We start from the raw sequence: 22,120 nt of genomic DNA on the forward strand, positions 1-22,120 counted from the left end.
ACGACCCTGCTGCTGGGCAGTTTGAGAGTTGTGTCCATAGTCCTGGGGTGCTGAGGTCTGGTGTGGTGGTGCCTGCGCTGCTCCAGCAAACTCTTTCTGCTCGTCTTTGCACTGCAGCCGGTTTGCAGGGATGGCTGGCAGGCACTTCGACCCTCCCCCACTCCCCCAGCCCCCAGCTGTGTACACGGTGTCTGCTCAGAGGTGCATGTGACTCTCAGCCTCGGGGCACGTCAGCCCAGACAGCACTAACTTGTCCTGCCCTGCCCTCGCAGCACCTTGCATCATTTTAAATCCTGCAAAGTGTTGCTGTGGACTCAGCTAACTGACTGTGAAGGTGGAGAGATGGGTCTCCGTCAGTGTGAGAATCTGTGCTGTGGGAACAGGAGCTGCTGAGAGAGAGAGAGCCTTTGCCAGAGTGAGAGCTAAGCCTGACACGGCACGCCTGCTGTCTCAACTGGTGAGCTACACTTCCCTTCTTTTAACCCATTCTTTCCCATCGCTTCTACCACGTCTTGCCTCTCGCATGACACCCCCTTTCATCCTGCCTTTCATCTTTGTCTCCTACCACCTGCCTTCACAAGGCATCAGCGAGAGGAGCTACTCCAAAAGGTACACCATCTTAGTCTCAGGCCTCAGACAGCAGAAATATCGCTGAGGATGCACAGATGTGACAGCAGAGCTATCTCTGAAGTTACATAAGTGTTACAGTGTGATCCCTTTCAAAGGCTCTGTGTATAATACGGGTCTTGAGGAGTCCCGTCTCTGCTTGTGAGGGTCATATTGTGCCTCCTGGTGCACCCTGGTGGGAACTTCGTCCCAGGGTGAAGATTGCTATTGTCTGCTTTACTCCAGAGCTCCAACTTTCACTCGCGCAGAGCCGCGCCAACCCTGGTGGGACTTCAAGTCCCAGGGTTCTCTGAGCTTCCACCTAGCTGCCACAGGTGTGGGGGAGGAGCCATCACACGCTTAAAAGCGCTGCTGCCTTTCCCACGGCGCGGGCCTTGAGGAGTCCTTTCTCTGCTTGTGGGGGGGGTCAAATTGTGCCTCCTGGTGCAACCTGGTGGGAACTTTGTCCCAGGCTGAAGATTGCTGCCGTCTGCCTTACTCCATTTATTTATTTCAAAGGTTTTATATAGCGCTACTGGACCCGAGAGTATCAGAGCGCTTTACAAGGCATGAGAAAACAAAACAATGAAATAGATAAAAAATTTAAGCGAGAACGAGTTACAAAATGATACTGATTGCCGGCATGTCTAAAAGGGGCAGGGAGAATGGAGATAGAGATTGGGATGGGAATGGATAATGAAAGTTAGTAGGGAGAGGGGAGTCAGGAGAGGGGGAGTAAGAGTACGAGGGTAAAGAGAGGGGGAGTTAGGAGGGGTGCATAGTAGAGGAGAGTGGAGTGAGCAGGTAGGGAGTCAATTTACATAAGATATCCTAATACTTGGTTCTTGTAAAGTGTCAGAAACATTAGATACCCCAATATTTGTTAAGAAGAAGTATTTTTAGTTCTTTCTTGAAGAGAGGGTAGGAGGGGTTGAAACGGATTTCTTTTCGGATAGAGTTTCAGATAGTGGGAGCGTTGCCGGAGAACGCACGGGATTGTGTTTTTTTATATTTTAGTCTAGGAGGGATGAGGACAAGGGAGTTTGTGCTCCTCAGGGATCTAGAGCAGCCTGCTTTGTGTAGTTTTGTTGCAAGGTAAGAAGGGGTGTTTTGGTGGAGAGTTTTGTGAGTGATGCAGGCAATCTTGTAGGTTGATCTACCTTCTATTGGGAGCCACTTGAGATTTTTGAGGACGGGGGAGATGTGATCAAATTTTCTACAATCAGAGATGAGTCTAGCAGCAAGGTTGAGGACAGATTTAATTGGAGCAAGATGGATTTTAGGGGGGCCCGCCAAAGTGCCGTTGCCATAGTCAATCCTGGAGAGGACCAGCGATTGGACAACAAGTTTGAAATCTTCTGCAGGAATAGAAGGTTTAAGTTTCTTAAGATGGAGAAGGGTGAAAAGAGCGCTTTTGGATGCATTTTTAATGTGGGGGATGAGATTCAGATTCTGGTCAATACTGATGCCTAGGGATTTGACCGAATTGGAGGTGGAGAGAGGGCAGTTTAGAGCTTTGATGTCATTTAACCAAAGTTGAATGGGAAGAGAGCTATTTTGGGGGGAGAGAATTATGATTTCTGTTTGTTTGGGGTTCAGTTTGAGATGGTTCTGTTGGAACCAGGTTTGAATTTTTTTCAGGGTCTCATTGAGGTGAAGGATGTCTTTGTGAGATTTGATCATGTAGTATAATTGGGTGTCGTCAGCATAGAGGTGGTAGTTGATATTAGAATGTTTGAGGATGAGGGTGAGTGGTTCCATGAACAGATTGAATAGGGTTGGGGAGAGGATGGATCCTTGAGGGACGCCGAGTGAGACAGGTTTAGGTTTAGAGAGTAAATGGCTAAGCTTGATTTGTTGAGATCTATTTTGTAGGAATGAGGAGAACCATTTGTAAACGGTGCCTTCTAAACCGAACCGGTCTTTGAGAGTGCTGAGAAGGGTTAGGTGGTGGACGGTATCGAATGCAGCTGAGAGGTCTAGAAGGATTAGTACTGAGGATTCTCCTTTGTCAAGGGAACGATGAATGTCATCAATGCAAAGCATAGCAGTTTCTGTACTGCATCCCTTTCTAAAGCCAGACTGGAAGACATCAAGGAGGTTGAAGGAGGCGATATGTTTCTCAAGTTGTAATAGGACACATTTTTCAAGGGTTTTGGATAGGAATGGAAGGTTAGAGATTGGACGAAGGTTGTTAGGGTCATTGGGGTCAGCTGCAGTGTTTTTGGGAATAGGCGAGATTTGGCCGAGTTGAAGGGAGGCAGGGACACATTCAGTGGAAAGAGAGGAGTTGATGATTTTGGTCCATATGGGGGCAATGATGGATTTGAGTTCTTGGACCAGAGTGGGGGGAGAGGATCTTTGGAGTGGGCAGAAGGTTTTAGTTTGACAATGATATTAGTGATCATAGATTCTGTTACTGGACTGAAATCACTCCAGGAGGCATTGTTTTTAGCAGTGGGGTTTGGTATTGGAGGGATATCCTGTTGGGGTATAGCAGGGAGGGGAACGGAGGTATCGAGCGGTGCAGAGGAGGTGGTCGAAGGAGAGTTATGAGAGTTGGGGAGGGTGTGTAGGATGGTGGAAAGTTGAGGTAAGGGTGAGAGGGAAGAGAACAAAAGTTCGATCATGTTGATTTTGTTAGTAAAGAAGCTGGCAATTTCTTCGCATTTGTCAATGGAGGCTAGTATTTTAGGAGGGCCAGTGGAGGTTTGTTTTTTTACAATTTTAAAAAGTTCTCGAGGGCGATTTCTGGCCTGCTCTAGTTGAGAACGTAGGAAGGAGGCTTTTACGTTAAAAATGTGTTTTTTGTACTGGGATCTTGTGGTTCTAAGGATAGCAAGGTTGTCAACACTTGGATGAGCTCTCCAAATCCGTTCAGAATGTCTAAGGGACCGTCTTTCATTGTTAAGTTCGGAATTGAACCAAGACTTAGGAGGAATGTTTTTTTGTAGTTTAAGTTTGATTGGGGCAATTTGGTCGAGGGTTTCAAGAATAGTATTGTTATAGTGGTTGGTAAGGTCATTGGTGCTGTCAGAGAGAGGGGGGAGAGCGAAGTGAGCCTTAATTGCGGTTTCCAATTTGTCCGGAGGAATAAGGTGAAGGTTGCGGGTGGATTTCTTGGATACTGTGCTGCTGAGGGTGGGGAGAGTAATGGATTTAGTCATGGTGAAGAGGATAAGGTAGTGGTCAGACCAATCTACGGGAAGAATATTGGAGAGGGAGGCTAGATCTTTGTTCATTATAATAGCATCAAGAGTGGCACCTTTGTTATGTGTCGGAGTATGGCAGAGTTGGGAAATATTGGTGATGTCAATGGTATCGTTAAGTAGGATGACAGAGGGATCAAGACTGTTGTTCCAATGGATGTTGTAATCACCGAGGAAGAGATTTTTAGAATGTGAGAGTGACGATTGTATGATAAGATCAGTCAATTCTTCCGTAAAGGGGATGTTGTTTCCAGGGGGGTGGTAGATAGCGTGTAATCGGGTAGTGGTGGAGTCTGAAGTGATGAGATCGGCGCAAAGGTATTCAAAGGATGAAGGGACTTGTAGATTGACTAGAGAGATGTTAAGTTCAGCATTAAAAATGATGGCGAGACCACCGCCTGTTTGGTCAATTCTGTCTTTTCTAATGATAGAATAACCAGGGGGGATAAGCAAGTCGAGGATGGGAGTGGAGTGGGGGGTGAGCCATGTTTCGGTTAGGAAGGCAATGTCAATGTTTTCGTTAAGAATGGTTTCAGCGATTTCAGTGGCGTGACAGGAGGCAGATCTGCAGTTAATCAACATGCAGCAAAGGGAGGTGGGGACTGGTGTAAGGGAGGGGGGACAAGTAGGGATAGGTGTGAGTAGTTGGGGTGGTCTGGGGGAGGAAGGAGAAAGGGAGAGTTTGCTTGTTCCTAAAAGGACTGGAATAGTAGACAGGTGCGTGGGGCATGTGGTGGATCGGCAGTTAGTCGACGAGCAAAAAAAGGGAGTGTGGTCGGGTGGTTGGGCGGGGGAACAAGGGGGGATAGATCTAAGAAGTTGTGGAGGTCTAGGTGAGGAGGGCGGAAGGGGGAGTCTTCTAGTTCCTAAGATAATTGGGATGGAATGTTTATGACTAGGGGGTAAATTGGGTAACGGTGGAGGTGGAGAGATAGTTAAGTTAGAGGAGTTGTTCGCTTTGGAGGGTAGAGATGGAGAGATAGTTATGTTAGAGGAACTGTTAACTTCAGAGGGTGTTGGTTGAGTGCCACGTTGTGGTTCATTGGACATGTTGGTATTGTATGGGGTCATGGCTTGTGAGGGTTGATTGGGTAATGTGTCAGTTGTGTGGTTGTTAGAAGGAGGAGTAATTTTGCAGGTGATGGGGTTAAGGTGGGAGTCTGTGGATGTGCTGAGGAGGGTGTCCGTGTGTGAGGAGATAGTTTTCGAAAGGAGTGAGATCATTTCTAAGAGAGGATAGTTCTAAGATGAGGGACAGAAGGATAAGTTCAGTGGTAGGGGAAGCCAGGGAATGAGTTGATGGGTGCGGTGGGTCTGTGTTTATTGGACTGTTCGTCAAATTAGCTTTATGTAGTGGGGGAATAAAGAGTGGAGGAAGTGGTGGAAAGCCAGGAGGGGGTTGGAGGGAGTTTTGAGTGTTTTTGGAAAGGGGGGAGATCAGGGGGTAAGAGGGGAATGTGGGAGGTATTGTTTTTAGGATGTGGAAGTGATTGGAAGTGGGAGAGGAAGGGGAGGAATCAGAATGAAACGGGAGGGGGGAGAAAGGAATGAGGGGAGAAGCAGGCATTAGAAGTTGGGATTGGGACGGGGATGTGATGGGGGGTGATGTAACTAGGGGTAGAAGACTGCTAATTTGTTGTTTATTGGGTACCGGAGAAGGAAGTGGTAAGTCAGGAGGGAGCGATAGGGGGGAGGGAGGAACAAGGGGGGATGAATGCAATAGAAGTTGGGGACGGTCAGAGGAACAGGGTAAGAGCTCCGACTTTCACTCACACAGAGCCGCGCCGAACCTGGTGGGACTCCAAGTCCCAGGGTGCTCTGCGCTTCCACCTAGCTGCCACAGGTGTGGGGGATGAGCCATCATGCGCTTAAAAGCGCTGCTGTCTTTCCCGCGGTGCGGGACGCGCCCGGGCAAAGCCCGGGCCAAGGGCGGGCCCGTCCTTGCCCGTCATTGGCAGGAAGAGGCAGGGCTGAGCCACCCCCCTTGATTTCATCTACACATCAGTCGACCCTAAAGACCTGCTCTCTTGACGACGCAACTGTTACATCTTATGTTTAGTTCGTTGTTTTAGTTATATATATTATGTCAATATGTCTTTAAGGCATGTGACTTGTTATGGTTCTTGCATGGCTTTACATTCCAAACAAAGTTTTGCTAATGTAGCATTCTTACTTTGAAAGGCAGTTGTAACCTGGATGCCTATTGACTTGGATGTATGCTGTGCTACTGATTAAATCTCTTAACTTGATTCCTGCATTTCAAGGTTTATTTCTACAGCAACTGAACAACATCGAAATTACTTCCTACGGCAAGTAGACTAGTTGCCTCTTGGTGCTCTTCTCATTTCCACTGACTATAAATGCTGTATGTTTTCGGGGGATTGACTATATTTGTGTCGACTTTAAGGGGATTCGCTTAACGGGTCCTTCCTCCTACGAGTATAACGATCTACTTGGGCACCCTCCCCGAGCATATTACCAAAAGCCTTGTGTGTCTGCTTACAGCTTTTTAGTCTGTTTGATCTGTACAAAGGGTGGTGCGAATACTGAGTGCCCTTTAACATTGTAACATGGGGAAACGTACTTCTACTATTAAAAAGTCCCGGGCCCAAGCTAATCCCTCTTCTCCGCCCCGCCCAACATCAATTGATAAAATACTGCAAAGGGCCATAGGAGCTGTTACAACGGTAATTGAACGCACTGAAAGGCGATTGTCAATTACTCCTGACCTCTTTCCTCCAACAGTAGACCTGCCCATTTCTAATACCTCTCCTGTAGCACTCTTATCTACTGGAAATGTTACCCCGCCCCCCACTCCAAGCAAATGATCCGACTAGCGTAACTAGGAAGGGAGAAGTGGGTGTAGGCACACGTAAGAATGGGAAACAAAAGCAAATAGTTGGGAGGGTAACTGACAGCAAGAAGGCAAGAAGAGGGGCAAAAGATCTACTTAATTTAAACCTAATAATTGAACCCACAGTTGCCATCAGTACAGACCCAAAGTATCCAGCTTGGGCCCAGACGTTATTGGCAGATCTCCTGACCCAATTTAGAGCTATACTTAAGGAAGAAGTTGCCCCCCTAGTCGACCAACTAAATATCTTGACATCTGTAGGGGGTTTCAGGCAAACGCAAGCCAGTACTAGCATATCACAACTTCCATCGAGGGAGGGGGGCTTCAATTTCCAGTCTTATTGTAACTCCCAGGGTCTTTCTGTCAAACAGGTAACACCCAGGTCGCACGTCCCCAATACTCAGCAGACCACTAACCGAGATACTAGTTGTACCCCCCAGCATTCTGGTGCATAGCGAGAGCAAGAGCGGGCACCAAATGCAGGGCTAAGGATGCCACGCAGAGCGGGAGAGAGTAGCGCCTCAATCGCTAATATGCAGAGCATTCACCAATCCACCATTAGCGCAGCAGGGCCGAGCACAAGTAGAGAAGTCCTGAGGAGGGAAGAGTGTCCTGTGGGCAGGATGGTACCAGTTGCCCTGCCAACTGTAAACCTCGCACCAGCATCTTCACCCTACGTAATCATTCTGACAGGGGTCCCACCTCTCAATAACATCCAGGGGGAGTCACAGCTAGAACTCAGGAATAAGAGTTTATTCTGCTTGCAAAGCACAGGCAGTTTCCTTATGAAAGGGCTGGAGAAATCTTAATGGTGCGGAAAGTATATTGGGAAGGAGTCAGTAAAAAACCAAACCAAGGGGATTGTGTGGTTATTCATTTTAAAAACCCTCAGATCACATGCTTCTAAATTATAAAACTTGCCCTACAGCGCCCACACAGAGTTGAGAGCTCTCTCACTTGATTATTTTTACTCCCACTGTATTAATCCTGGTAGGGAAAACGTAATCCTGGGGCATGATAGGCACTCGATGGAAAACCTGAATCTCGGCCACAGACACCCTCCCACTAGACCTCTGTTTTTTAATTTGCCCGTAAATAACCGCTACGGGCTTTGGAAGAAGTGGATTGACCATCAGGGACAGGGCATCTGGGCAATCCAAAGAGTACCCCGACGTCCCCGAGATGACGTGTGACGCTATACCATGGGAGTATAAAGCGGTCCTCGTCAGTGGAGACAGGGACAGGAATGGGGGCTCGTGTTTCAACTACCCTGTAGGGGAGCAAGGACCATGAGGGCCCATTCTACCTATCGGGGTCTATATCCCCCAATCTTTCTGCCCCTTCCAATAACATCGCACAGGGGGTAAACCCTTCAAGCACAGTCACACCCTGTACCGATTTCCCGGGAGGAAACTCACGCATAGGTAGTGAGTTGAAGATCCTCTCTTGGAAAGTGGCTGGCATTAAGGGTAACTCTCTTGCCCTGAATGGGGACTTTCGTGGATCAGTTTGACATTTGTTTGTTTCAGGAAACATGGGCGAGGGATGAGTGCGCAAAGGTGGGATTTGCGACATTTAATATTTCAGCTGTTACCAGAAAGAGGGGCACACCGTCTGGGGGACTATCTATCTGGGTCGCCTCACATGTGGGTTGCTCAGCTAGTCCCCTGATCACCTCCACCAATGATATTCAATGCGTAAAGCTTAGTTTTCTCACCAAGCTGAAGTTTGCCATTCTTAACGTCTACTCCAGGCCTGTAAGCTTGTGCAAGGAATCAAGAACCCTTGACGATCTAAATTCCTTTATTCCTACTGTCCCGTTGAACACAAGGTTAATAGTGGGGGCGATTTTAATTGTCAATTTGAGAACTTTTTTTGGCACTCATGATTTGATTACCAATGTGGAGGACCTACTCTGGGCTATTCTGGACCCACAAATTCTACTGGTTGAGTCCTGGTTGCCCTAGTACTCCAAATAAATGCCACTATCTTAAACCACTCGCTGAGAGCATGCAATGGTCGTACAACCTCTGATTGGCCGGGTAGATCAACATTTAATAGAATTGGTCAAACCTCTCTTCTGGACTATATTTTAGTTGAGTCGAGATCATGGCATAGGGTCCTTGATTTTTCTGGCGTACCACGACATGATAGTGACCATAATGCCCTGGCATTGACATTGAAGGTGCCGGATTCAGGTAATCTCCCTGTTAGTAATCCCCCCCAGGAGAACAGGTTATTATTTTCCAATAACAGACAAAGAAATAAGTGGGGGGTAATAAAACAATCACCTGAGAAGCTGGGTGCTCTTTATGAAGTAGTAATACCAGCTTTGCAAGAACTTAGCAGCATCTCTGCCACTTGAGGCAACATAGCTTACATCAATCAGGTTGGAGAACTCCATAAGACTTTGGCAACTAAACTAGCTGACATGTTTTACCCAATAGTACGCCCCAAAAAAATAAAAATGGTAACCCAGACGTTGTTTAATGAAAATTGCCGCAAGGCAAAACAGGCATTGATAGCGGCCATCAAAGCAAAAAAACAAGCTTTTAACCAAAAGTAGGGAGGGATCCCCAGCCAATGAACCGAATATTCCAGCAGAAAAGTGGGCCGACCACTTCCGGGCGCTATATACATTGGAAACCGATACCGGTTCACATTGTAGTAGCCACAGCGCCACCCAAGGGCTCTTGGGTGCTGATACCGGCCTGGCAGTGGGTTCAACTACTCCTTTACCCAGGCATGCCCAAGAGGTGCCTGTTGGGATAACCCTCCTTGAGGTCACCAAGGCAATTGAGAAGCTTCCAGCAGGCAAAGCACCTGGACTAGACAGGCTACCAGGGGATTTGTTTTTAGAATAACCAACTATCTGGGGTCCCTATTTGTGCATACTATTCATCACCATAATGAATGGTATGCCGATCCCTGACACCTGGCAGGGACAGAAATTGTCCCAGTCTTTAAAAAGAGCTCTCCTTTACTCCCTGCAGACTATAGACCGATCAGTTTCATCGATGTCACTCAAAAACTGTTTGCACGAGTACTCTCAACCCGGATCCAGGGGTGGATGCAAGAGAATGAGGTTATAAGCCCCTACCAAGCCGGATTCAGGAAGAACACTTCCACCATGGACCAAATATATAGACTCCAACTTATAGTTTGGAAAACGGTGTCAATGGAGGGTGGCAGCCTCTATTTGATTTTCATGGACCTGAAAACGGCTTTTGATTTGGTGCCCAGAGCCAAATTATGGGGGGTGCTAAGAGAACTGGGGATTCCCTCTTACTTGTTAGGCATGCTTATTGAGCTGCATGATGCCATCTATGCCCGAGTAAGATGTGGAAAGGGGGAGAACTAACCACCAGACTCCCAGTTGGCAGAGGAGTAAGGCAGGGCTGTGTGCTTGCATCAACCCTGTTTTGCCTATATGTCAACGGACTTTTTGCCTAATTTACAGAGATCATGGACAATGATGCCCCCAAACTAGCAAACTCAAAGGTTTCAGCGTTGATGTTTGCAGATGATGTAGTGTAGTTCCTATAGTCCCAATAGGCTCTGCGCATTGGAATAATATCTTCAGTAGTGTAGACGTAGGACTGAGGTTATCTAGGTCTCTACTGACTATATTAGACTTAAGTGTTTGCCAGATAGCTCAGAGTTCACTAGAAACTTTCTCGAATAAGCGAGGAGGAGTCTAACCTCCCTGGATAGACAAGAAGGGATTTAGTTTCTGACAACCATAAAACATGACAACTTTGCTCTCCCTGAATAAGAGTATATCTCTAGAGTCGTGTGAAAACAAAAGACAGCTATTTTACTCAGTCAATAAGTGCGTACTTAGTTTCACCAGATTGCAGAGAAAAAGAGAGACGGGCGTTTTCAATAAAAGGTGTTATTTATTGAGCAGTCTCTTTCCTCATACAAGAGAAATGAATTGCTACAATTGCAATACTTATAGTTAAGTAGAGTGCATACAGTAAAAGCAGGATTATGAAATAATACTGTAAAAGCATTGTTATGGTTTCTTAGCCATATGATACTTTAAAATGGATAAAATAGATACATACATATATACATTGACTAATCGTACTCAACTGGTGCTTCTAGCTAAGCCTACCCTGGTGTACCTGACCTAAGCCTAATACGTGGGAAGGAGTAAGTAAGTAGCAGTTTAAGTTGAGTTTGGTTTGCCAAGAATCTGACTCAAGAATTCTCTGTAAGGGTTTAGTCAGTTCAGTACCTGGGTATTAGAAGGCAGGAGGGCTGGTATCTCTCTCTCAGGACTCGATATCCCAGTCACCCGCAAGGGTAAGCTGGAAACGCCGGAGGCTGGATTTCTCGGCAAGAGAAAAGACAGCGTCTTTCTCAGCGCGTCAAAAGGGAGGGGCAGCGTCCGTGGGCTCTCGCATCAGCTGGGCTCTCGGGCAAGTAGTCGCTGCTCCAGATTCACCACCACCGTGTGTTTTCTTAAGGCAGCGTTGGTATATTTATACCTGAAAGGTGCCGGGGTTGACGTAACGATGGACATAAGACGTCAATAAAGATGTCACTAAGAACTGGTCGTTCTTACAGTGCTTTACAGGAGTTCTCGGACGAAATCAAAACAATAGCAGGCGGGGATTTTCCAGGTTGCTGGAGGCTTGGATTTGTTTAAGAACTCGGTGTGCTTTCTAGGGGGCTGGAGGAATAGGCTTGCTTAATGTGACAGCAGGCGCTATGACCGAATTATGAAAAAGGGTTTCTGTGCCGTTGCAGGGATATTATCGATTTATAACCGGACAAGGGCGAAGAATAGGATATTGGTTCAGGTACCTAGATAAAACACACTACACCCACTCCACGAATTCATGTCCATAATTACTAAACTAAGCAATAGTAAACATATCTAACGGTGCATGTGTATACCGATCTACCCCAAAATACATTATTTTGCATCTGAAATGGTAAATGCGAAATACACGAAAATGAGTATAGGTACTGTATGCCTTCAAGCAGTGTAATCATTCATTAAAAGGATGCACATATATTTCAGCATGAATGATTTGCGAAAATTACACATGAAATGGCTCTTAATACAGAAAAGAAGAGTGCGAGACCACTTCATCACATATAAATACAGTTATTTGTAAATATGCTAGAGGCTGAGGTAATAAATTGTCTCTAGAGTTCCTAAAAATAGAAGCTCTGTTCTCTAAGAAAAGTTCTACTTTAAGCAGAGGAGAAGTGCCAAAAATAAAAGGTAAATATTTTGAAATTGGGGAAAAAAATAATTTCGTTTTCAAGGGAAGAAGTCAAAACAGTTCCAAATATTTTCAGAAGCTTTTGTTTTTCAAAGCTGAAGGACAAATCCAGAGTTCAGGGAACGCTGAGTGCTCATTTGCTTAAAAGTTAATTCTTTCTGTTCGGGCGAGAACATCATTCCAGACAGACTTTCAAAAAAGCAGTTTACCGCTTCAGGTGAAAGTTCGACCAAGTTGGAAAATGCCGCAACTGTGCAGTCGTGAGAATGATTGCTATCATCGATGACAGGATCAGCAGTGCACACAGAGGGTCGTACCTGGTTGATGCTGCTCTCATCTTGCACTTCACTACCCTTCAATCGCAGTGGTGAAGTCTCAACGAATGCCGTCATCAGGATGGGTAACCGCTGGGGACAACACAATGCATGAGCCTTTACTGGACTGAGCAAAGTATCTGTATCCAATGGTACTTCTGATTGTAGTGTAAGACAGACGTCTAACACGCATTCTTCTCCGCACAGCATACATCTTAACACAGGTAAGATACAATTTTGCCAGATGGGTCTGAATGAAAGAAACCAGGTCATATTCAGATCTCTTAGCCGGGCTAATCCAAGGACTTTAGTTATGCGGTCCCGATAGCATATAGCTAGGATCGTTTCTTCCATTGTAGCTGGAGTCTTGTCTGCGTTTTGGCTTGCCATAACGAAGCAGGAGAGTCAAAAATAAAATGCCTGCTACGAGTCCCAACAGGAGTGAAAGGCCACCAAAGAGTGAATGGACAAAATTAGGAAAAATGCCCAGGACTGCTTTGAAAGGTGTCAACAGTCCCGAAAAAATTGTCTTAAATACACTCGCGACACCATTCGTATCAGAAATGTTTAAGATTTCGTTTAGCATTTCTGCGAAGTGTAGGGGGCAATTTGTTGATAAAAGGTTATGAATCTCTGCCGTTGTCCTTGCAACTTGGAGATCATACGTTTCTTTCGATGACGTCAAGGGCACTGGCGTCTGTAGAAGCACAGTCTTCATTCTGCTTAAAGTATCAATTCGAATAGAAGAGATTTTCAGACTGGGCCAAATTTTTTCCTCCCTGTCTGGAGTGTCGTTTGGAAACAATACTCGCATACAACAAGTGACCATGGAACTTACGCTTACTAAATAAGCTTTTCCTGGCACCAGGCCACAACATCTGTGGTCCACAATTAGAATATAGCTCCCGTTAGAAAGCCGTCTAAAGAATGGCTCTATTCGAGTTGCAGGTGTGCCAAGCTGGTGACATGAAAGGTTATTTGAAGTCCCCTCACAGGCTCCATGTAAATTTATACCCTGACACAGAAGTATACCACTTAGTGATTTTTCACAATTATTACCACTAAGAAATACATTCTGTCCTTTTTCACTATAACATGTGTGTGTGTAAGGTAATTCCCATGTTGACTTAATGTATCCTTTACCCAACCTTTCATACTGGCCTGCCTGTATATACTGTTGGCAGTATCGAAATTGGAAAGTCGTTATCAGAATAGGTATTATCCCATGTATTATCCATTCAATGACAGGTCGTTCTGACATTGTCAATGGTAATCTCTCAAGTTTTTCAATGCTCAGAATTGTATATTCTGCTCCCTTTTGTGCCAAGCTGATTTGTATATCAGTAAGGTTAAAGATAGAGAATAATGATGTTGTGTTGATTAAACGCCAAGGCACATAGCCTGAACGCAGATTCTGTAACGTCCAGCCAAGCTGTACATTAGAACGCAATTGGGACTGACCATGTTGTAACATTAGCATGTCCTGTTCTATTATATCGATTGCAGATGATACAATACTGTCCAGTGAATATATTCTGGAAGACAGAGTCATTAACCCATTGTCCACAACAGAAAGTGTTTTTTCCAAATTAATACGGTCAATTTCCCGTATTTTCTCTCGTTTCAATTTGAGTTACTTTCCAAGCTTCGTTGTAAGCTGCATATATAGAGGCCGCTATGAAACGTTTCTGACGCTGTTTGCGTGGTCCCATAATGAAATCACGCAAGTCAGCACCTTCTTTAAGTAAAGTAAAGTGTTGCTTAATCTCTGCCAGTGTGGATGTATGTAGCCATTCGAGGCAGAGTTTTCCTACACTGTATGTTGTTACAATCCCTGGATGTTGTCTCTGGGAGTATCTAGGGTCTGGCCTGGTCAATTTGAACCCCTGTATTTTGTTCAGGAATCTATCTTGACAGTTATTTGTGTCTGTGGGCCAGATCAACCATTTTTTCCAATCAGGATGTGTTCTGTTTTGGTTTAAAATATGGGATACGTCTATCTCAACATCTGTAGTGCTATTACTGTCAGGTGTTGGCTTTGGAATAGACGGTTTGTTTAAGTCTTTAATTTTGGCTAGGCCAAAACAGGATGTTTGTTGAATTGTGTCATTCAAAAATATAATTTGTTCTGGGATCATGCAGGTTCTGAATAATGATTCTATACCTTGGACTTGCCAATCTCTGGTACCCCAGATCGTTTTTGTTTCGATGTTTTTGTTCCAAAAATCATAACCAAATGTATTCACTTTTTCATAAAATGATTCCGAATAGATTAATTTTGTATTTGTTAGCATGGTTTTCATTCCTGTCTTATTTAACAGTTTGAAATAAAATGTCTCTGCGTCACTTGTGTTAAACCCTGAGAAGTATGGAAATTTCTCATAGAATGTTTTCGAGCTACCTTTTGGTGGAGTTGCACAATGTTCCCATTGATTATAATTTAAAACATTTCTAGGTTGAGCAGATTTATGCAAATAATGGTTAGCATAATGGTTGTATCAATACATATGTTTATAATTTGATGAACCTTGTAAATAATCATGTTCTTTAAATTTTGCTGACATAACTAAGTCTGACATCATATCATTAATACTTTCAAAGTCCCAATCATCAGAGAATGTACTCGGTTTTACAAAGTCACTTAATGAAACCTTAAATTGGTGAGGATACTTCAAGAGCTCGACCGGGCCATATATATCGTAATCTGTTTTGTCCCATGCTACCCCACCGGGTAATGGATTGGCTCTGAAGTTTACTGAAGAAAGTTCTCTTTTCTCGATGTGTGAAGACTTGTGTGGCTTTAGGACCAGGTTGATGTTCTGGCTTGCTGTGTCCATTGCAACATATTTTCCTTCAATGAAGTGTCCCAAGCACAGTACCATGATGAGCCAAAGCAGGAGAAAAAGTACACCTAGCACCACCCAAAATTCAATCCATGGAGAAATCAGATAGGTTTCTTGTAGTTGATGAAAGAGTTCTTTAGCTTTGTCTTTAAAAGTTTTTGTTGTTGTTGGCTGTTCCTCAGGTTCGCTCGGATCCTCAGAAAAGTCATCGAAATTGATGAAGTAGCCTGATGCAGTTCTGTCAATTGTTGGAATTGCTTCTGGATTTTTCTTTGCTTTTGGAATTTTCTTTGTTTCATTAGCATAGTCTGTGGCTACATCGTTGTAGACAGGTGTTTCTTGATGAATTGTTGCAATTTGGGTTTCAAAAGGCATAAGTTCCATGGCTTTGTTGCATAGTCCTTGTTGATTTACTGTAGGTTTATCAAATGTGATTAGTCTTTCAGTTTGAACCTCTTGATTTGTAGCAAACTTTGGTGTTCTGCTATTTCTTGGGAGTCCACTTGGCCTACTACTTATTATTCGCCACATGATTGTGGTTTAACCAGGTCGATGGATACAACTCGGTTCTCCTTTTTACCAGCAAGGGGCGGTAGTACAACTGATCTTGTCCTGTTGACAGCTAAGACAGGTACTGTTTTTCTGTAAGAAGGCCCAAATTCCTTCTTCACCGCGATTTTCTCTCTGACCAGATCCCCAATCTTTGGAATCCAGACAGGCCTTGCTGGGACAGGTGGTTTCTCTTCAGTGGCTGTTGGCTGTTGTTTCAACTTTATGTTGCTCAGGTCTTTTCTTGTTTCATTTAAGTCCTGTAAAATAGCCAAACGATCTTTGATATCAAAGCATTTTCCATCCACCACTGAAGTTTGACTATCGAGGTCCTGGATTTGCATTCTAGTCCCGAACAATAGTTTGTACGGACTGAGACCTCTCAGAGATATTTCTTGGCAGATTATTAAGACTACGTTGGACACTTATTAAATGTTTGACCCACCCAACACCCAAACCTAATACCTTTGCCATTATAGATTGCTATATGTCTCAGTTTTTTCTTTCCACCATCCCGTTTCCCTCAGGAAGGAAGTGACAAGATTACCGCAATGCAATGCCCATGCCGGTCATGGCCTCCTTATAAGCTCGAGAGCTAAAAGCAGGACCCTGGTCAGAATGTAGCATGCCAATTGCGTATGTGCTGATATAGACTCGCAAATCTTTTATAACAGTTCTGGCGTCAGCCGAGAGCTGGGGTCTACATTTTAAGTGAAACTAGTCTCTATATGTTAATATGACGCATTATTCCTACTGGGCTCTGCATATAGATAGTATTGTCCTATCTAAGCGAAGAGCCATGGCAATACACTGGCCGGTTCGCCACTGCGATCTCTGTTGCAGTCTGGGCAGTTTATTGCGAATTTGTGATGTTGCAGGCTCATTCCTGGCCAACAGTATATTGATTGTAATTCTGTCAGAGATTCCTTAATCTTAAGGTGTCTAAGACCCTCACCCATGTGTGCGTCTGCTATTAACAAGTTTCTCCTGTTCGTGTTTGGAATTACCCTATCCCCCACTCCAGGGATTTGAGCAAAAGGAACGGAGTTTGCATCGATTATGTATGTATAATTGAGTGGATAGTTGACGGGTAGCGCTGCACAGTCGCCTTTTGATGACGTTTTCACCGCCAGCATCGTTTCTCCGTCTATGTATTTTTCTGAACGCTTTTTTGTAGCTACGGAAGCCGGTTTAGTTGCTTCCTCTGTGGCTGTCTCAGCCAATGAATTCCCTGAAACGTGAACGCCATCACGTTCATGACTCAGCGAATGTATCACGTGAGTCTTTGGTAGTTCTTTCTGTAAAAGAACTACTTGTTCCCAAAGCGATTTTTGCTTTATTGTGGCACCTGTGTCATCTTTGTAACCATTTTGAACCAATTTCTGCAAGTCATTATTGAATGATTTGACGCAGTAATATGAATCGCACACTATTAGTGTCGGTATTTCGCGATCCGCGTTATCTAGCACCATTTTTAACGCTATTATTTCAGTTTGTTGTTCTGAATTATTTTCTACAGACTGTGATTTTGTTACCAGAGGTGTCAATTTACCTCCGCGCCACACAGTTTTAACAATTTCGCATGTGGCGTTATAGGCTTGTTCTCCCCAAACTGAGGGTTGTGTATATCCGTCTGTATATATTACACAGGCGTACTGTCGTATGGGCAGAATGTCGATTGGCAGAGGATATTCTATTTCATATTCTAGATTTTTTAATCTTTTCATTTCCGGGTCAAAATAGTATTTCACTTTGTCTGTAGCAAGAGAATTTTCCCATTGTATCCATTTTGGATTTAATGCCATAGTCGGTAAATTACATGGGCTTGTTAGTGCCTCAAAGGCTGATTCTGCTGTTCTAACAGTAATCCGTCTGCCTTCGGCCTGGGCTCTTTCTTTTGCTACAGCTGTTTGAACCGCATGTACAATGTTTTCCTTAATACTAAATGTTTTTTCAGCTTCTGTGTACAAATGTGATTTGTATGCTAATGGTACCGTTTCTCCCTCATTAGAGGTTAGGTATGTGAATCCGCATCTTCCTGGGATGACTCGGATTACAAGGTTGCGTGTGTTATCGCGTGTTTGCAATTTTGTTTTAGCTAACATGTCTGTTAGTAATGATCTCAACATTTCTGTGTGTTTTTGAGTCCAATTGATTGTTTTAAAATCTGGTTTTATTAGTTCATAGAGAGGTTTAACCCTCTCTGCATAATTTAGAATGTAAGTTCTTCCGAAATTCAGGAAACCTAGAATTGATTGTAAGTTTTTCAGCGTTCTTGGTGCTTGGATTACAGCGCATTTCTCTAGGAAATTGTCTGCCAGGCTTTTACCTTCACTTGATAATTCATATCCTAAAAACAGGACAGTTAGATGGGCAATTCGAGACTTTTTAAAGTTGAATTTGTAACCCTCTGCTTGCGAACCCAAGTATTATGGTGTTCACTCTTTTCAAGTGAGTATCCAAGTCATCATCTGTTAGATAGATGTCATCGACATAAGATAATGCCTCATCATCATACATTTGTAGTAACTCTGTTACTCTCGCTGAGAATAATCCTGGGCTGTTCTTGAACCCCTGGGGGAGTCGACAGAATTTTCTGAGAGCCCAATATTGAGAAAGCGGTCAAATACTTGCTTTCAGGTGCAATGTTTTGACAAAAGAATCCATTAGAGATATCTAATGTTGTATTGTATTTTTTGCGCACAATGTTATTCATTAGTGCTGCACTATGTGAGTTTTGTACTGCAAAGGTTTTGCAACATGAGTTAAGGTGTCTGTAGTCCAAAACTAGACGATATGACTCGTCTGGTTTGGAGACAGGAAACAAAGGATTGTTCATTTGTGAGGTGCAAGTTTCAATCACCCCCTGGTATTCAAGTTGATCTAAGATCTCCCTGACCTGTTTTTTAGCTTCTTGCTTAATTGGGTACTGCCTCTGTGCAGTTGGTTGACATTTTAACTGGATTTTGTGAGGAGGAGAGTCCTCATCCCATCCAACATGATTTTTATATAATGCAGGAGCTTGGGCTACTGCCCACTTTCTTGCAAGTGTATATTTTTTATGAATTGGAATGTGATTTGAGAAGGCAGGCATAATCATTTCTTCGCCATGAGGGAACTCCCTTACAAACTCCGGTGGCCAGTCTTTTTCAGCTAAAAGGATGTCATTGCCTTTGGAGAGGTTACCCCAAAATAGACCCCTTATTTTCCTAGTCTTATCTCCCTCTATACGTAATGTTATTTCGTATATCTTATGAGGTTTGCTAACTCTGGTGTCTGCAGTTTCCACCTGAATGTATTCATTCGTGTCCACTGTCTCCAGATGATTCATCAGGATCTTGCGAGCTATGCTCACTTCTGCTGCGCTGTCTAGCATCGTCTGAGCCCACTCTCCGTTTTTCAGCTGTGTCCTCAGGATCCTCGGCATGTTTGATTACTTTAATGCTAGCTACCTTCTTTTTTGGAAATTGTAATTTTTTTACTTTGATGAGCAGGTTCTTTGTCTTTGGACTTGACGTGCTCTTCATTGTGTTCTGACTGTCCTCTTCTTTCCGATTTCTGCGAGGAAGTCTGAAAAGATCGAGAGGGACGTGTATCAATATCTTGATATCTATCAGGTTTCTTCAAATTATCCCTATTTCTAAGGTTGTATCTTTTCTCAGAGGGTTCCCTTTGGGGAGACTTGTGTCCTTGGTCCGGAGATCTTTCTCTCTGCCGAGGAGACTTACCTCTGGTCTGGAATCTTTTTTCTTTGGGAGTGGATTGTTTATTTCCATCCCAGCTCTTTTTTGGAGTGTGTAGATTATTTTTAATAAATATTCTTTCAGGATTTTCAGTTAGTTGGGGTTTTACTGGTTTCCCACCCAAACTATCTCTTCCTAGCTCTTCATAGGATTTTTCTATGATTCTGGCAAGTTCAAATGGTTGTTCTGCTATATCTGTTTCTTTCAATTTCTGGTGGATTGCCACAGATGCTGCTTCTCCTTTTATGTTAGATAATAATAAAGCTGAGACTTGCTTGAAGTCTTTCAGTAATTTCATACCCAGAGTTAAAGCAGGCTCTGGACCGTATTCATTTTGAATCTGTCTTAACACATCGGGTATTACCGCCATGGACGGAACACCATGTGTTTTTGTGTAAATGGAAGCAAAGACTGTGCCCCAAGTGTCACAGTCCTCTCTATGTGCTGCGATCCCCATTGGAAGACAGATAGTCAGAATTCTGTGTTTCTCAGTAGCGGTAGTATCCGGAAATACTGCCTCTATTTGAGTGATTTTTCGTGCTAACCAGAATGGAATTTGTTCCCGTTTTGCGGGTACTTTACCCAGACATGACTGTATGTTCTGTGATGTTATTTTATTTGTATTCCCCTGGTGAGGGGTCAGCTGTGGAATGTTAATAGCTGGTTGGACTGTTGAAGTCCGCATTACATATTGGACTAATTGTCTATGTATTTTAATCAGTTGTTTTAACTGTACCAAAAGTTCTGGTATTGAAATTTTTTTGAATGTCTGGATGTGGTGTGTAGCTGGCTAGAACTGGCCACGTTGCTCCTGGTCTACCTATTGGACCGAGCCTGGTGATGTGATTATTATGTTTTAGGGCGCCTTTAAACCAGAGCAGGTGCTCTTGGTATTTTAATGGGATTTCCACCTCCTCGAAAGGAGTGTAGTCATCCGGAGGTTCCTCTATTTTGTAATAGTGGAACTCACGTGTGACAGCGTTTGCTGCTGGAAAGTTTATCCATGAATAGAATACCTCTGTCTGCCGATATTCATGTGCCTCAATTACGAATATGACTGTACCACCTCTCGATGTTAGTCCATTTTCTATGAGTTTAAGAGTTATAGTTTTTCTTATGTTGACCGGGATGAGTATTGCATCCGGGTCAGTCTGTAGGAGACTATTGTCTTCCTCTAGGAGTCGAGCTGCTATTCTAGCTGCCTCCCTTTCTTCTTCACCGTCTGACATTTTACTGACAGGAAGGTTTTATTGCAGATTAAGTTTCAAGGAAACAAAGATTAGGGACCCGATGTAGGTAAAACGCATTTACCGATTTTTAAATACCGAATCGTACCGAATCGGTATTTCCAAATCGGTAAATGATATGTAGATAAAAAAATTCGGAATTTTACTGAATCGGTACAATTCGGTATCGTGAGTCGATACGCACCGATTCGGCAAGTACCGATTCGGTATAGACAGAATCTGCCAATACCGAATCGGTAACTACCGAATCGGACATAGCAATACACCCCATGGGCCAAAGGACCAATAGGAACGCGGCATTAATACCGAATCGGTAGTTTCGAATCGGTAAAATCCGATTCGGCAATTACCGATTCGGTAAATGACGATTCGTCGATCAAGGAAACTGAAACTATTGACTTCAGCCAATGAGGTGGAAGCACCCTCCCCCACAGGGTGTGGCAAGCCAGGTGCAACTCATCAGAACTTTCTGGAGAGGCAGCCTGAGCTGAGCAGCCACAGTGAGCAGCAGTATCCAGATCCCTGTGAAACATGGCAAGCAGCTCTGAGAGCCAGAAGGCTGAGCGCAAGCGGAAGAGCAAATTCAGCACCATGGAGCTGCAAGTGTTGGTGGAGGAGGTGGTGAGGGTACACAGGCAGCTGTATGGAAGGCTGTCCCTCACTGTTCCAGAGAGCACTAAAAGGAAGCTGTGGATAGAAATTGGGGAAAGAGTAAACGCTGTTGGTGTCACCCACAGGAGCCTGGACGACCTCAAAAAGAGGTTCTACGACATCCGCGGCGTCACAAAGAGGAAACTGGCCGAGCTGCACAAGCAGGCTGGACTAACTGGTGGAGGCAAGAACCGGGCGCCACCCCTCACTGACCTGGAGGAACTTGTGGCCACTACCATTGAGAGCGCGAGTGTTGTGGGAATTGGGGACCTGGATAGCTCATCCCGAGCTACTGCTACAGGTAAGAAGCATGCGCAACTTGACACACCATACGGGACACCTCCCCTTTAGACCCAATGCACAGCCAAACCCCAGCCCAGTACTGCTAGCAACAGACATGAGCAATGCATCATGCTAAATGTAGTCAGCAAAAGTACCCAAAAAATGCCACTGCAGAAGCATATTAAAAATAACTGTAATACTGCATCAAAGTATTTGTAATGAGATGTGCAATGCTTTAATGGTAGTGACTGTAATACATTAGCACTGAGTTGACAAATGCCTCTTTATACCTAGGGGCACCATCAGGCGAGGGAGCAGCAGCTACTCAAGCACCAGCTCCAGCACCATCAGCCAGTGCGGTGGCAGTGCCAAGCACCAGTGTACATACACAGGAGGAGGACAACAGCAGTGCCCTGGGCAATGAGGAAGACACTGGACATTCCCTCACATTTCCACACTCCCCCCGACTGTCTCTGTTTCAGACGCCCCCATTGCAGTTCTCCCCGGAGAACTCACCACCACAGAGCCACCCTGCACCTGCCACATCTCCTGCCAGGAGGATAATTGTTGCTCCATTAA

At 44.3% G+C, this 22,120-nt stretch overlaps 1 protein-coding gene across 1 annotated transcript in view; it reads left to right on the forward strand.

Moving 5' to 3' along the window:
- Positions 1-336: 336 nt before the first annotated feature.
- Positions 337-22,120, forward strand: part of LOC144792662 (solute carrier family 2, facilitated glucose transporter member 5-like) — an 842,308-nt gene continuing 820,524 nt past the window's right edge. The window contains exon 1 of the mRNA XM_078667809.1: positions 337-457. The gene's annotated coding sequence lies outside the window, so the exon portion shown is untranslated. The remainder of the gene's footprint in view (positions 458-22,120) is intronic.

This window comes from Lissotriton helveticus, chromosome 11, assembly GCF_964261635.1.
Source record: "Lissotriton helveticus chromosome 11, aLisHel1.1, whole genome shotgun sequence".
In the NCBI taxonomy this organism is placed as follows: Eukaryota; Metazoa; Chordata; class Amphibia; order Caudata; family Salamandridae; genus Lissotriton; species Lissotriton helveticus.